Raw genomic sequence first — 10,536 nt, 5'->3', positions numbered from 1 at the left:
CAGAAAACTTAACATGTGTAAATACTTGCATGAACATACAAGATTCAACAACTGAGACATAAACGGAACAAGTTCCACAGACATGTGACTAACAGAAATGGAATAATGTGTCCCTGAACAAAGGGGGTGGTCAAAATCAAAAGTAACAGTCAGTATCTGGTGTGGCCACCAGCTGCATTAAGTACTGCAGTGCATCTTCTCCTCATGGACTGCACCAGATTTGCCAGTTCTTGCTGTGAGATGTTACCCCACTCTTCCACCAAGGACCCTGCAAGTTCCCGGACATTTCTGGGGGGAATGGCCCTAGCCCTCACCCTCCGATCCAACAGGTCCCAGATGTGCTCAATGAGATTGTGATCCGGGCTCTTTGCTGGCCATGGCAGAACACTGACATTCCTGTCTAGCAGGAAATCACGTACAGAATGAGCAGTATGGCTGGTGGCATTGTCATGCTGGAGGGTCATGTCAGGATGAGCCTTCAGGAAGGGTAACAAATGAGGGAGGAGGATGTCTTCCCTGTAACGCACAGCGTTGAAATTGCCTGAATTGACAACAAGCTCAGTCCGATGATGCTTTGACACACCGCCCCAGACCACGACGAACCCTCCACCTCCAAATCAATCCCGCTCCAGAGTACAGGCCTCGGTGTAACGCTCATTCCTTCAACGATAAACACGAATCCGACCATCACCCCTGGTGAGACAAAACCGCGACTCGTCAGTGAAGAGCACTTTTTACCAATCCTGTCTGGTCCAGCGATGATTGGTTTGTGCCCATAGGCGACGTTGTTGCTGGTGATGTCTGGTGAGGACCTGCCTTACAACAGGCCTACAAGCTCTCAGTCCAGACTCTCTCAGCCTATTGCGGACAGTCTTAGTACTGATGGAGGGATTGTGGGTTCCTGGTGTAACTCGGGCAGTTGTTGTTGCCATCCTGTCCCTGTCCCGCAGGTGTGATGTTCGGATGTACCAATTCTGTGCATGTGTTGTTACATGTGGTCTGACACTGCGAGGACAATCAGCTGTCCGTCCTGTCTCCCTGTAGCGCTGTCTTAGGCGTCTCACAGTACGGACATTGCAATTTATTGCCCTGGCCACATCTGCAGTCCTCATGCCTCCTTGCAGCATGCCTAAGGCACGTTCACGCAGATGAGCAGGGACCCTAGGCAAGTTTCTTTTGGTGTTTTTCGAGTCAGTGGAAAGGCCTCTTTAGTGTCCTAAGTTTTCATAACTGTGACCTTAATTGCCTACCGTCTGTAAGCTGTTAGTGTCTTAACGACCGTTCCACAGGTGCATGTTCATTAATTGCTATGGTTCATTGAACAAGTGTTTAAACCCTTTACAATGAAGATCTGTGAAGTTATTTGGATTTTTTGGAATTATATTTGAAAGATAGGGTCCTGAAAAAGGGACGTGTCTTTTTTTGCTGAGTTTATTTTGAGCACAACAGCATTTGGGTTTCATCTCACTTTGTTCTATGGTACTTAAATAAGTTCAGTAGTTCTAAACCTGCAACTGCCTCCTGCCTACTCCTCTCTAAACCAGTGACAGAATGACCGACCCAAGAAAACAGGATGCAGCAGGACATCCCGCCATCTCCACTGAAGTATCAAAGCTCCACCAGCACGACTCGTACCTGGAGTGCCTCGGGACTGCCATGGACAAGGTGCTCCGGGCCTTACACCAACTGCAGGCTACACCACCACCTTCCCAGTTCCCCACAGTCGTTCCAGCCACCCCATCACCATCTACATCACCCGGTCCAATCAGCAACATCCACCTGCCCCTCCCGGAGCGGTTTGACGAACCCTAGCTCATTATAGGAGTTTCTCCTGCAGTTTGACCTCCACCTGGCCTTTCATGCCAGGGTAGCCTCCGAGACGGACAAGGTGGCCTTGGTGATCTCGGTGCTGGAATGGGCGCACGCAGTCTGGGAGAGGGATGGACCAGAAGTGCAGTCCTATGAGCGGTTCCCCCAACGCTTCCGTGCCGTCTTCGACCACCCTACAGAGGGCCGAGAGGGAGGTGAGCGTCTCCTCCGTCTACGCCAGGGGTCCAGGACAGCGTCGGAGTACGCTCTGTATTTCCGGAAGGTGGCTGCGTCCACTGGCTGGAACGACCAGGCCCTGATGACGGTTTTCTGCAGCGGGCTACAGGCTGACGTCCAGACCAAGCTGGCCTGTCGCGATGAGGACCTCACGCTGGACCAGCTATTCGCCATGGCCATCAGCCCGTCATTGCCCATCCCGGGGATTCGGGTCTCTCCCAGGAACCTCCAGCAAGACTGAGCCCATGGAGGTAGGCACGACGCACCTTCCCCCTGAGGAACGTAAACGCCGCCGTCAACAGGGTCTCTGCTCCTACTGTGGGGAGTCGGACCACCCCTGCAACACCTGTCCCAGGAGGAAAACCAAGCGAGGAAGCGAAAGGCCGAGGAGCGCTCCTGCACCTTCCCAGGTAGGCGTGGACGTGCCTTGCTCCTCTCTGTCCACCCAGCCCGTCCTCCTCCCTATCACCTTCCCTGACTATCCTGGCCGCCCACTGAGTCCTGCCCTAGTGCACTCAGGTGCTGCAGGCAAATTCCTAGACCGGTCAGTGGCCTTATCATTACGGATTCCTCTAGTCCCTTTACAACCCTCTATCCCAGTCGTTGCCCTAGACAACCATCCCCTAGGAATAGGACTGGTGCGCCAGACCACAATTCTCATTTCCCTCAGTTACGCACAACCACCATGAACACATCACTTTTCTCATCTTAAACTCTCCTGCACACCCCGTAGTTGTAGGTTCCCCCTGGCTACAGTTGCATAACCCCAGCATATCGTGGACAGAGAGGAGGTTGTTGGGTTGGTCGCAGGAGTATGAAGGGATGCGTCTCTCGGTGTCAATTTGTGCCACCTCCATGGAAAGTCCGGACCAGGCCACCCACATCCCTATCCTGGAGGAGTACCGGGACCTACAGGTAGCCTTTTCAAAGACTCGTACCATGTGCCTGCCCCCACATTGCCCATGGGACTGCACTATCGACCTACTGTCTGGTTCTACCCTCCCGCGGGGGCACATCTACCCTCTCTTGCATGCAGAGATCGAAGCCATGGAGGCCTACATCCAGGAGGCGCTGGCCCAAGGATTCATCCGTCCGTCCACCTCTCTGGCCACCTCCAGCTTATTTTTTGTGAAGAAGGAGGGAGGTCTTCGCCCCTGTATCGATTACCAGACACGGAATAAGGCTACTGTTAAATTCAGTTATCCCCTGCCTCTCATACCCACTGTGATCAAACAAATGCACGGTGCTAAGTACTTTACTAAATTGGATTTACGCAGTGCCTACAATCTGGTGCACATCAGAGAGGGAGCGGAATGGAATATCGCCTTCAGCACCGGGCACTACGGATACAGGGTAATGTCCTACGGCCTGACAAATGCACCCTCTGTGTTTCAATCATTCATTAATGAGGTGTTTAGAGACATGTTGGGTCACTGTGTAGTGGTGTGCACAGACAACATCTTGGTGTACTCCACTACACACAAGCAACATGTCTCTCATGTCAGGTCCATTTTGAGAGGCTGATAGGGAATCACCTGTACACCAAGGCGGAGAAGTGCCTTTTCTTTCAGCAGGCGGTCTCCTTCCTGGGCTATCAGATATCCACTGCGGGTGTTGGAGAGCAGGGTCAATGCAGTACGGTCGTGGCCTATGTCATCCAACATCAAGGCGGTGCAGCGCTTCCTTGGTTTTGCCAACTATTTCTGGCGTTTCATTAGGGGTTTCAGCACAGTGGTGGCTCCTCTCACCTCCCTCCTGAAGGGAGGTCCTCGACAGCTGCGCTGGACTGGGAAGGCCAACGAAGCATTCTGTGCGCTCAAGGAACGTTTTACTAACGCACCTGTTCTGGCTCGCCCTGACCCGTCTCTGCCCTTCATCGTGGAGGTGGACGCCTCTGAGGTTGGAGTAGGGGCTGTTCTCTCCCAACGCACTGGATCGCCTCCTAAACTCCATCCATGGGCCTTCTACTTACGGAAGCTGTCTCCCACGTAGCGGAATTACGACGTGGGGGACCGTGAGTTGTGGACCGTCAAGAAGGCTCTGAAAGCATGGCGACACTGGCTGGAGGGTGCTAAACACCAATTCATTGTATGGACGGACCACAGGAACTTGGAGGGGGCACCCCCTTGGAGGGGCACACCACCATCCTTGTCGTTGTGGACTGGTTTTCCAAAGCCTGTCGTTTGATTCCTCTGCCTGGTCTCCCTACGGCCCTGCAGACCACGGAGGTTCTCTTCTCTCACGTCTTCCGACACTACGGGATCTCGGAGGACATTGTGTCTGACCGTGGTCCTCAGTTCACCTCCCGTGTCTGGAAGGCCTTTCATTGAATGCCTGGGGGTCACGGTCAGCCTCACCCCCGGGTTCCGTCCCCAATCAAATGGGCTGGTGGAAAGGGTAAATCAGGAACTGCGGAGGTACCTTTGTAGTTACTGTCAGAACCGGCCGGGGGAGTGGGCTGCGTTTCTGCCTTGGGCAGAATACCCACAAAACTCCCTCCATCACTCCTCCACTAACCTCACACCCTTTCATCAATCGTGTTCTTAGCAATCAGCTGGCACTGGCACCCTGGCACCGGAGTCAGATCGAGACTCCTGCTGTAGACAGTTGGTTCCCGCACGCCCAGGAGGAATGGAACACCGTGCACACCCGTCTCCAGCGCGTCGTCCTCCGACAGAAGGCGCAGGCCGATCGTCACCGCAGTGTGGCCCCGGTCTTTCACAGGGTTTGGCTTTGTATGAAGGACCTGACCCGCCGCCTGCACTGCCAGAAGCTGAGTCCACGGTTTGTGGGGCCGTTCAAAGTCCTGAGGAGAGTCGATGAGGTGATGTACAGATTATAGCTCCCCGTCAATTACCGTATCTCACCCTCATTTCATGTATATCTCACCCTCATTTCATGTATATCTCCTCAGGCCGGTGGCAGCTGGTCCCTTGGCTAGTGCTGGACCCCACAACGCACCTCCCCCTCCCTTGGATGACAAGTGGGCGCCTTTTGGACTCACTGCGTCGTGGGGGGCTTCTCCAGTACCTGGTCGACTGGGAGGCGTGCAGTCCCGAAGAGCTGTGCTGGGTTCCGGCGCGGGACATCCTGGATCGTTCTCTCATTCGGGACTTCCACAGGCGTCGACCCGCACCGCGTTGCAGGGGTCATCCCCAAGGTCGGCGGCTCCCCGCTGCTGGAGCATCTCCTCGGGGGGGGGGGGGTACTGTCCCACCAGCCTTCGCTTTTGTTCCCCCTCCTGTCCAGCTCAGGCGTTGCCGACCTTCTAGCTGCTGGCAAACGCCCTTCACTCATCTACCCCGGAATTGTCTCATTATTACACACACCTGGTTCCAATCCCCACTCTCACTGTATATATACTCCCTCTGCCATTTGTCTTTGTCGGTCATTGTAAATGTTACCTATTTTCCTGAGAGGAATCTCTTCTACTATTTCCTGAGTACTTTATATTTTGCACTTTGGGCTCGCCCTGTGCCTTTTTGTTTATGAATATATATTTTGAGCACAACAGTGTTTGGGTTTCGTCCCTCGTTGTTCTGTAGTGCTTAAAAAAATTCAGCAGTTCTAAACCTGCAACTGCCTACACCTCTCTACACCAGTGACACTGTGAGTCAAGAGCAAAGTTATACTTAATTTAAGCTACATCATTGCATGCTAAGTATTTCTGATCAGTGATAGATGAGCAAATAAATTAGCTATACCACCACTTATTTGCCCAGTCAGATCAATTAACCAAATATACAGATGGATAATCAGTTAAACAAAATCACATTGACTTATCAGACAAGCCAGAGGCTTTTGGTTGGAAGTAAGACAGGCGGTAAATTAGTTAATAGACCAATAAGAAAGAGTTCTGAACCTCTCTGCCAATAACAGCTAGTTTTCCCTTTTGCCTTCCCCACGCAGACCCTGCCAGACAGTCCTAGCAATGTTCCTGCTTGAGAAATTGCTCTTTGCTAAGAAGTTTACAATTTTAATTACACAATCACGGTAAGGTTAATTGTTACCAAGAAATGATTTAATATTGAGATAAACAGTTGCATTGGACCTTTAAGCTACATAACATGCTAGCAATATCAGACCTCAGGATAAGACCCAGTTCAAAGTAACACGTTTATTACAAAAACGGGGCAGGCAAACGACAGGTCACGGGCAGGCAGAGGTCAGTAATCCAGGGCAGTGTCAAAAGGTACAGAACAGCAGGCAGGCTCAGTGCAGGCAGAATGGTCAAAACCGGGAAATCTAGAGAGGAAAAACAGGTGTACGAGAAAACCGCTGGTATGCTTGACGAGACAAGACGAACTAGCATTAGACAAACGGAAAACACAGGTATAAATGCACAGGGGATAACAGGGAAAATGGGTGACACCTGGAGGGGGTGGAGACAAGCACAAGACAGGTGAAACAGATCAGGGAGTGACAAGCAAAATGTTCTGACCACTAATATATGAGAAAACTTAAATAAAGATGATCATGAGCACTCACCTCAACTTAGCTAACAGTTTACCAGCCTAATTGTAACCAAATATCCAAATGGAGATTCAGTGAAAATAAAATCTGACATTGATTGATTTTTCAAAATGTGTCCCCCACCCTTGTCACAAAGCACCAACCAAAACTGTGCTGAAATTATCGTCTAGTTCACCACCCACAAATTACATTTGACATTTTAGTCATTTAGCGGACACTCAAATCTATTGTTTTAGATTTAGTATAACGGTTGGATATGACATTTGGAGTTTTACTAGTCCTATAAGCAACAATTTGATACATGCCTTCAATTGCATTAGCCTACTTTATTCTAATATTTTCCTCATTCAGTTGATCATAACTAAGGTGAGTTTTCCTTTCTCATCTCTTTCCAAAGACAAGGGCTGTTTTCTCGTCTCCTCACTCAGCTCTGTTTATTTTTGACATCATGTATGGTTACCAATGCCATGTAGGATATGGTTGAAACATTTCATTGTTAAAACCCATTCTCCTAAAACTATTTAAAATAATAAAGGTGGTCAAGAAATATTCTAAGAACATGTTGTGAGTTGTCTATGAAAATACATTTCCCAGAATGCATTAGATCACACTGCATTATGAAAGAGAAAAATCTACCATCTCATGACAACTAAAAAAACATATTTGAATCAGAGTAATATTTGAAATGGTATGTGTACACTATGCATTAATAAGTGACAGATTATTTTGATAAAATATTTGTCAAATGAATGAGACTCATATTTCATGTCTCTGAAGCTGAATTGCTTTGAATTAAATTCTACTTCCTTCAATTCAAATTTTGCTTCCTGTGGGGTGTGGGGTGTGGCCAATTCAAAATTAAATTCAAATTCATGGGTTGAATTAAGTTCAGAAATTCCAAATTGACCCCAACCATGCTTTTCATAACGCACATTGTTGAGGAAAAGTATATAATTAAATGTCCTGACAGATTAGATTGGTTTTATTGTATGTTTTGCACTTTTCATAATGCTTTTGCACAACTAAAATGCCACCCTGAGTATTTAATTTCTTTCATTTGTATTTTCTATTCAATATATCAAGTGCATTGATATATTGAATAGCTAATTATCACTTACCAATAACAATTTATGACCATCGGTAGCTTTTAAATCAAACCATGCCATACAGTATCTCTGCAAAGGGAAATTAAAGGCCCTCTTCAGATGAAGTTGCCACCTCTATTTCGACGTAATTCTTGTCATAGAGCGGAAATGCTCAATTAGGCTTCACCTTAGAAGAATGTCGTAGGCTCCAATACATACTCATGAATTGGGGTTGAGAACATCATGGTGATTTCTACATTGAAAAAAAGTGCCACCATGTGGTCATCGCCGAAAGAGCCACTGGTATAGATTATAGGTACAACTGTCCCAGCGCCCTGGTTAGAGGACATAAATGACCAGTAGTTGACCGGGATACAACTCACACTGTATTTACATACACCAAACAGACACACGGCAAACAGGAAGAGGAGACTAGTAGTAGATATTGATAATGAAAGTGGTTTATTGTCAGTGACGACCTAACACACGGTTAAGAAGTCCAGGGTGGAGGTTTGGTCCAAAAATGTGTTTGAGGTGGTGCAGAGTTCTTCTGACATGTTGTCTCTGTGCCACCCTAAATTTAAGCCAGGAATGGTGTATGCTACTGCACCAGATAGGGCCTGTGATTGGCTGACCCCCGTCAGCTGACTTGATAAGGAGAGTTGCCTCTAGCAACGGAATGTTCCAGGAGCAGATGTGTGAAATAGTGGGCAGTAGAATGGGTGGGAAATAATGGAGATCTAGCTAGCTAATGGTATCTGTTGTCTTGTGCTGTCGTTTTGCTAGCTAGGGCCATCTACTTTAAGTGCTACCTGTCTTCCCAGTTGCCTACTCGGTGTGTGAACTGCTGACTGCTCATAATTTGCAGATGATTGTTGACACATCAACCAGGAATAAGGGGCAGGACAATTTGTTACTGTTGTTTTTGGTATTTCTCCTCTCCTAGGCAATCAGCAATTAGTTTCGGGAGTTGTACTTTTCACCTCTGTAAGACAAATATGAATAGTAATTCAGTCTCCCCTGTTTTCTCAGCGGCAGCTGTGTCAGCGGCTGTCTCGGCACAAAAGTAAGAACCAAAGACGCTTCTGCAGTTATTCGAGGAAGGAAAGAGAGGTAGGCTCCACAACACACTCACTTGTGTCTTACCTAGTTATTTTCAGATCTCAATTTGTTATTTTGTAGCTTTGGAAACGTTGTGTTTTTTCTATACCTGTTCGATCCTCTCCCTGTAGGCTTTACAGATGCTCCCCACCCCTTGGCTGCTTCACGGTTGGGATGGTGTTCTTCGGTTTGCAAGCCTCCCCCTTTTTTCTCCAAACATAGCGTTGGTCATTATGGCCAAACAGTTCTATTTTTGTTTCATCAGACCAGAGGACATTTCTCCAAAAAGTACAATCTTTGTCCCCATGTGCAGTTGCAAACCATAGTCTCTAGGAGACAGAACGCGTCTCCTTCCTGAGCAGTATGACGGCTGCGTGGTCCCATGGTGTTTATACTTGCGTACTATTGTTTGTATAGATGAACGCGGTACCTTCAGGCATTTGGAAATTGCTCCCAAGGATGACCTAGACTTGTGGAGGTCTACAATTTTTTTCCTGAGGTCTTGACTGATTTCTTTTGATTTTCCCATGATGTCAAGCAAAGAGGAACTGAGTTTGAAGGTAGGCCTTGAAATACATCCACAGGTACACCTCCAATTGACTCAAATGATGTCAATTAGCCTATCAGAAGCTTCTAAAGCCATGACATAATTTTCTGGAATTGTCCAAGCTGTTTAAAGGCACAGTCAACTTAGTGTATGTAAACTTCTGACCCACTGGAATTGTGATACAGTGAATAATAAGTGAAATAATCTGTCTGTAAACAATTGTTGGAAAATTACTTGTGTCATGCACAAAGTAGATGTCCTAACCGATTTGCCAAAACTATAGTTTGTTAACCTGAAATTTGTGGAGTGGTTGGAAAGCGAGTTTTAATGACTTCCACCTAAGTGTATGTAAACTTCAACACTATCAAAGTTAAATCGAGACTTGGTGTCCTCTATCATAATCGCTACTCTTTCACCCCAGCTGCCAAACAAACCCTGATTCAGATGACCATCCTATCCATGCTCGATTACCGCGGTGTAATTTATAGACCGGCAGGTAAGGGTGCTCTCGAGCAGCTAGATGTTCTTTACCATTTCGGCCATCAGATTTGCCACCAATGCTCCTTATAGGACACATCACTGCACTCTATACTCCTGTAAACTGGTCATCTCTGTTTACCCATCGCAAGACCCACTGATTTATGCTTATTTATAAAACCCTCTTAGGCCTCACTCCCCCCAATCTGAGATATCTACTGCAGCCCTCATCCTCCACATACAACATCCGTTCTGCCAGCCACATTCTGTTAAAGGTCCCCAAAGCACACACATCCCTGGGTCACTCCTCTTTTCAGTTCGCTTCATTTAGCGACTGGAACGAGCTGTAACAAACACTCAAACTGGACAGTTTTATCTCTTCATTCAAAGACTCAATCATGGACACTCTTACTGACAGTTGTGACTGCTTTGCTTGATGTATTGTTGTCTTTACCTTCTTGCCCTTTGTGTTGTTGTCTGTGCCCAATAATGTTTGTACCATGTTTTGTGCTGCTACCATGTTGTTGACATGTTGTGTTGCTACCATGCTGTGTTGTCATGTGTTGCTATGTTGTCGTCTTAGGTCTCTTTATGTAGTGTTGTGTTGTCTCTCTTGTTGTGATGTGTGTTTTGTCCTATATTTCTAATCCCAGCCCCCGTCCCCGCAGGAGGCCATTTGCCTGTTGGTAGGCCGTCATTGTAAATAAGAATTAGTTCTTAACTGAGTTGCCTAGTTAAATAAAGTAAATAAAAATGACGGTGCCATGTTGAAAGTCACTGAGCTCTTCAGTAAAGCCATTCTACTGC

Source organism: Salvelinus alpinus, chromosome 10, assembly GCF_045679555.1.
Source record: "Salvelinus alpinus chromosome 10, SLU_Salpinus.1, whole genome shotgun sequence".
NCBI classification, from domain to species: Eukaryota; Metazoa; Chordata; class Actinopteri; order Salmoniformes; family Salmonidae; genus Salvelinus; species Salvelinus alpinus.
Note: the sequence above shows the minus strand (reverse complement) of the source record.